Source organism: Orcinus orca, chromosome 5 (genome assembly GCF_937001465.1).
Source record: "Orcinus orca chromosome 5, mOrcOrc1.1, whole genome shotgun sequence".
Lineage (NCBI taxonomy): Eukaryota > Metazoa > Chordata > Mammalia > Artiodactyla > Delphinidae > Orcinus > Orcinus orca.
The window spans coordinates 106,167,986-106,175,223 of NC_064563.1; the positions used below are offsets into that span (position 1 = coordinate 106,167,986).

At 36.8% G+C, this 7,238-nt stretch overlaps 1 pseudogene; it reads right to left on the minus strand.

Annotated features, from left to right (window-relative positions):
* Nucleotides 1-4,468: 4,468 nt before the first annotated feature.
* On the minus strand, nt 4,469-5,480 carry LOC101290137 (14-3-3 protein theta-like; annotated as a pseudogene).
* Between the last annotated feature and the right edge of the window lie 1,758 nt (nt 5,481-7,238).

Below are 7,238 nucleotides of genomic sequence, written 5' to 3' on the forward strand. Positions count from 1 at the left end.
TTTACTGTTTAATGATCCTGACCTGGTGAATTTAGGAATAAAAGGTAAACTTACTTTGATAAAAAGAAAAAAATAGAAAGAAAAAAAATAAAACCACCTCAGGAGATTTTAAATTAAAAGTTTAAAAATCACTATTATTAAAAATGTAGGGCTTCCCTGGTGGCGCAGTGGTTGAGTCCACCTGCCAATGCCGGGGACGCGGGTTCAATTCCTAGCCCGGGAGGATCCCACATGCTGCGGAGCTGCTGAGCCCATGCACCACAGCTGCTGGACCTGCACTCTGGAGCCCTTGAGCCACAGCTACTGAGCCCACATGCTGCATCTGCTGAGGCCTGCGTGCCTGGAGCCCATCTCCACAACAAGAGAAGCCACAGCAGTGAGAGGCCTGCACGCCACAACGAGGAGTGGCCCCCGCTCACCACAACTAGAGAAAGCCCCCACACAGCAACAAAGACCCAACACAGCCAAAAAAAATAAAAACACATAAATAAATAAATTTATTTTTTTAAAAAAGTAATATAAACATATACTTAAGGTGTCATAAGAGTAGGAATGGGAACAGAAGGAAGCAAAGGAATGTTAATAAAGTCAATACATGTAAAACAAGTACATGCCTTGTATAAAGTCTCAAGATAGCAAGTTTTTGTACTTTAAAAGTCAGTTGTCGGAGCGGCTAGGCCCGTGAGCCATGGCCGCTGAGCCTGCGCATCCGGAGCCTGTGTTCCGCAACGGGAGAGGCCACAACAGTGAGAGGCCCGCATACCGCAAAAAATAAAAAAATAAAATAAATAAAAAGTCAGTTGAAATGGAGATTTCCAGTCTTCCTCCCCAGAGATTCTGAGTCTTTTGTTGTCTTATCCTTGACAGGCCATAGGTGATACAATTGGCCATTTACTAGTAATGCAGTGCATAGAAGCACAAGAGATATCCTAGTGAAACCCCTGGATGGTCCCCAGACGTACTCCTTTCTGCTCCCATTGTGTGACATCAAACTGAATACTTCATGGCAATTATCATTACTTCTGATATTACAGGAGCTCCTGTGTTTGTTTGCTGGTCCACGGTCAGGAGGAGGAGCTGAAAGCAGTTTGTTCCTACTCACAACATCCAATTCAGTGAAATTCTCTGTCCCCTGGCTGACTGAGTGTTACCTGCTTGAAAACCACAATCCTCAATAGATGTTGATAGGAACTAATCCTATTTCCAACATATAGTGCCTGGAACTGTATATTTTAGCTTTAGGGGATGCCCCAACAGAAAATAAACTGTTAGTTGATTACATAATGGCCTCCTAGGGAACAGCGCCTTACCCCTACAGGGTATTGTCCCTAAGCCAGTGCTTTGGCTAAGCCTTTAGCAGTATGTTCTGTCATCCTAGTAGGTCAGTTGCATGCAGAAGACCAGTGGATCCTATCGTTATGCTTTTTATTTTTGTGCCTCCTTTACCATCAAATGGACCTCGGTCTGAAGCAACATCCTTTGGGATAACGTGTTTATAAATCAGACATTCTATAAGCACTCAGATGGTGGTGGGGGTGGACACATTGTAGATAAGAAGAACCAGCCCATATCTAGAGTAAATATTGATTGTAATTTAAAAAAAAAACACTGCTATCTCATCCAAGACCGAAGGGGCCCAATGTTATCCCTCTGTGATCAGTAGCTAGTTGGTTTTCTCAAGGATTGGTCCCATATCAATCTCTGCAGCCCACTGAATAGTCATTCAGAAAGAAGCAGTAGCTAATAAACCCTGGTAAAGGAAGAATATGCTATAGAGTCCATGCATTGCCTCTACGCCTTCCACAATGGCTACTCTATTTATGGGTCCATTGTATCATCTTGTGCTGGCATTTTAGGATTCAGATCTAAGCACTTTACCACTCTTTCAGTTAGTAGTGGGGAACGATCCATGAAGCTGAAGTTAGGAGTTGAAGTGCAAGGGTAGTAAATACCACGGGAATCTGGACTATTTATTCAAGTAATTTTCTTGTGCCTTCTGGACTTAAGCTGGTTCAATCTCAATTATAAAATTTCTATTAGCCAAAGGGTTGTTGTACTCACAGTGGAATTTATGACCCAGAGAATCTGATAGTATCCAGGTTATTCCAGCTAGCAGTCATTAAAGCTATCACTTGCTTAGGTTAATGTAATCTACCTAATGTATTTGGTTTTTACATGTACTAGAAAGATAAAATAAGCAGGGAAATTATGGGAACCACCACATCTGACTTTTTCAAGTTATAGATGGTACAGATTCTGAAATTTGTGTCTTTTGTATGCTGTAAGAGAGAGAAATCGAACTTAATTTTCTTCTAGCTGTTTTCACATTAAATAAACTATTCTTTCTCACTGGATTTATATTTCATCTTAGACATACATAAATTATCGTGTATACCAGAATCTATTTACAGACTGTCTTTACAGACCAGTTCTACTGATTTATTCCTATACTAATAATATGTAGATTTGATTACAGTAACTCTGTAGTATTTTCTGAAATCTGATAAGTAAATCCCAACTCAATATATTTATTGGTAATAAAATTTTTGGCTAATCTGAACCATAAAGTCTTGCAGAATATCTTGAGGTTATTTTATTCGATCTATATCTCCTCAAACAGTGTTTGAATTCTAAAATATTAGTCAAAGAAAATGTAACTCATATACATTGTCTTCTCATCTAAGAACATGACTGTATTTCCTTTTGCCGTATCTTATTTTATATCTGTCTATTAAATTTAAAATCTGTTTTCCTTGAGTTCCATAGCTTTCTTGGTAAAGTTATTCTATCTCTATTATAGATCTTTATTTCCAGTATCAAAGAAAGCTATTGCTATTTGTTGTATTAATAACACTATATTACCACATTCTTATTAGTTTTAACAGCTTTACTGAAATATAATTAAAGTAAAATAAACTGTACATATTTAAAGTGCACACTTAATAAGATCTGGCATGTGTATGTACCTGTGAAACAATCAAGATACTGACTATATTGATCACTCCCAAAAGTTTTCTTATGCCCTTCATCACACCTCTTTCCCACCCCGTTCACTCCTGTCCTTCTACTGCCCCATTTCCAACTATTATTCTGCTGTCACTAGAGATTAGCCTGCATCTTCCAGAATGCTATGTAAGTGGAATTTAACATTATGTACTGATTTTAGCCTGATTTCATTCACTCAGGATAGCTAGCTATTTTCAGAATCACTCTTTTTGTAACAGGTATCAGTAATTCATTTCTTCTGATTGAAGAAGATTGTTCCATTATGTTTGTTTAGTCATTAACCTGTTGATGGCTATTTGGTTTGTTACCAGTTTTTGAACATTAGAAATAAAGTTGTTATAAACATCTGTGTGTAAGTCTTGGTATAGACTATGCTTTCATTACTATGTGTGGAATGCAGAGCAAAATGCTTAGATCTCATGGTGGGTGAATGATAAACTTTTTAAGAAACTGTCAAACATTTTCCAACATTGTTGTACAATTTTACATTCTCACCAGCAGTGTACGAAACTTCCAGTTTATTCATATCCTCATCAACACTTGGTATGGTCAGTCTTTTTAGTTTTAGACATTCTTACAGGTTTACAGTGGTATCACATTGTAATTTTAATTTGCATTTCCCTAATAAAGTTGAGCATCTTTTTTGTGTTTATTTGCTATCCATATGTTTTCTTTATTGCAAGAACTTGTTCAAATCTTTTGCCACTTTTTTTTACATTATAAAATGTAATTTTATTTTATGCTACTCTGCTATTACATAGGGCATAACATTTTCACAAGGCTTTTTTGGGACTACAGTCAATGATTATTAGAGCAACATACAATAGTGGTCCAACTCTCTAAATAACAATCACTAGACAAACTGGACACCCTCTCACATGTGTACAAATCTGCATGGAAAAGTACTAAAGTTTTAGACTTGGACTTGTGTACTTTATTTCCCCTTTCTAGTGTATTAAGAAATGACATGCACTTTCATTTGCCAAAAGCAATGCTTGTATTTTGGCAGCAACATGCTACTTCCATTACATAGTAAAGGGAATACCAGAACTACAAAGGCAGGAGATGTAAGTGAATTTTTATTGGGAAGGGAAGTTGTCAACTTAAACAGCAGCAAATGAAGAGTGAATGAGGAAAGTTCCTGTTGTCACAGATACACAAGAACTCCATCATATATGATACAGGAGGCATTTTAATTTGTGACCCCCAGCCTCAAAATGTCAAATGTTTTTCCATTCAATCTAATACTTCTGGATTCCTACCAAAAAGGAATATATTAAGAGGATGGAAAAGTTGCTTACTGAAAGAAAATCCCCAAAGAAGAGTAAGGGAGGGAATGTAGAAGTCAAGAAGTTATGTAGAACACTCTTTAAATTGTAATTAACTACATTTTCATATTTTCACAGTAATACAAAACACAGTCACGTGCAGAACTGGTTCAGGTTACTTAAATACCAGATAGATTTTTAGTTCTCTACATAAGTGTTTGGAAGTTACTTGTGTTTTTATAAAATGAAGCTATTAATACTTTTCTACAGCAGTAACTGCACACTAGGAAGGTCAAGACAAACACAAATCAAGGAATGGAGTTTTCCCAAAGCTGCAGTGTAAAAAGACTATAAACAGTTGATTCCATACACATGAGTGCGTTTCTTTGCTATAGGAAATCCAAATGGAATAAGGAATGGAGATGAGTAAAAAGGTTTCTTGAGGGGAAGAAGGATGACACCCTGTATGCACTTAGTTCTCTGCCCCTTCTGCCACATCACATTCTTCTCCTGCACTGTCTGATGTCCATTATGTTAGGTTGTCTCTAAGCAACTGCATGATGAGGGTGCTGTCTTTGTATGAGTCTTCATTCAGTGTATTAAGTTCTGCAATGGCTTCATCAAAAGCCATTTTAGCTAGTGTGCAGGCAAGTTCTGGGTTATTAAGGATCTCATAGTAAAATACAGAAAAGTTAAGAGCCAGCCCCAGGCGTATTGGGTGTGTGGGTTGCATCTCTTTCTTGCTTATATCAATAGCCTCTTGATAAGCTCCTTGGGAATTATCTATTGTTTGTTTCTGATCATCACCACAAGCAACTTCAGCAAGGTACCGGAAGTAATCTCCCTTCATCTTCAGATAGAAGACCTTACTCTCTGGATTAGTTACATTGGCTATTAAATACTTATCCAACAATTCCAGGACCGTGGTGCAGATGGACCTCAGTTCGGACTCCACTTTCTCCCGATAGTCCTTAATCGGCTGCAACTTCTTGTCGGAGGTGTTGGTCTTCTGCTCGATGCCCGAGATGACCCTCCAGGTGGACGTGTGGCCCCCGACGTTCTTGTAGGCCACCGAGAGCAGGTTGCATCCTCGTTGGACAGCTCCGCGCCCTGCTCCATCACAGCTTTCATGCAGGTGGCCATGTCGTCATAGCGCTTGGCCTGCTCGGCCAGCTTGCCCTTCTGGATCAGCTCCATCTTTTCCATGGGGCCGGGAACAGGACAGCGAGGGCAAGCACCAACCCGGATGGCAAGGAGGAGTCTCTTCTGCCACTTTTAAATTGGAATTTTTTATCTTATTATTCAGATTTGAGTTCCTAACATATTCTGACAATCATTCCTTTATCACATATGTGATTGGCAAATATTTTCTCCCAGTCGTTGGCTTTCATTCTTTTAACAGTCTTTCAAAGAACAGAAATTTTAAATTTTGATGAAGTTTAACTTATTAATTTGTTTTTTTATGGATCATGCTATTGATGTTGCAACACAGAGTCACAAAGGTTTTTCCCTCATGTTGTCATCTAGAAGATTTACAGTTTTAGGTTTTCAATCTAGATGGATGATCCATTTTGAGTTAAACTGTGTGAGATGGTTGAAATTCATTGTTTTGCCTATGTGTTTTCAGTTGTTGCAACACCATTCCTTGAAAAGGCTATCCTTTCTCAACAGAATTACCTTTGCAACTTTGTAAAAATTTAATTGTCAATATATGAGTGAGTCTATTTCTCAGCTCTATTCTTTTCTACTGACCTATACATCTATTTTCATGCCAGTACCAATCAAAACATTACTGTAGCTTTATAAATCGTATAATATCTTAAAATCAGGTAGTATTAGTTGTCAAATTTTACCCTTTTTCAAAGTTGTTGGCCATTCTAGGTCCTTTGCATCTTCATATAAATTTTAGAATCAGTTTATCAATTTCTACCCAAAAAGAAAATAGTCTGCTTGGATTTTATTGGGATTTAGTTGAATCTATAGATAAATTTGGGGAGAAATGACATTTTAACCCTATTGAGTCTTCTGACCCATGAACATAGTTTATCTCTCTAGATCTTTTTAAATGTTTCTCAGCAGGGTTTTGCAGTTTTCGTTAGATTTATCCCTAGTGGTTTCACATTTCCTGATGCTGATGTACATGGAATTCTTAAATTCCAATTTGTTGAGTGTTAAAAATATATAAGATTTCAAAAGTTTTTTATACATTAATACTTTATACTGAACTAAAGATTAAAGGAATATTCTAAATGCTTCTAGTAGGGAGGCAAAGGGGAGGTGATAAAAATCTGACTGTGCTCAGACTTCTTACTTGAAACTGTTGAAGCCAAACTATAATGCCTTTGAAGTTTGAGGGATAAATTATTTCCAATTTAAAATTCTATTCCAAGTCAAGCTATCATGAAAGTTTGGAAGTAAAATTAAAAATGTTTTCCAACAAAAGAATAACTAATACAGATTTGTTCAGCATTATCTTAATTTTGTACTTACTGTATATCAGCATAATTATAATAGCTCTCATTCACTTTTCAATTTTTCTTCATAAATATCAACAATTCTGAAAGTCTGCCTTATATGCTCCATAAGGAAGATCCTAAGGTTATGTTCCTGCCCAACAATGACATAAACGATTAAAAAAGACTCAGAATTCAAGAAACAGAAGATAATGTAGGAAAGTAATAAAGAGAAATTATAATGTGACTGATTAGAAAAGGAATTACCAAAGAAAGGATTTTCATTCCTGGAAATAGTCAAACAGTCATAATAACTATCTACCTTGGGTTTTGTAGAGAAATCTATGGGAGGGCTAGATTAGGTGAACTGTGGTCTCCAAAGTTAAAAGAATCTTCTATTGTAAAATAACAGTTCTTTGATTATGATTCATAAATGTCTGCTTCTTTTATTGATGCTAATGTCAATGCTAACAACTTACATTTAAAGTTAGCATATATTTTTCCCTTTATT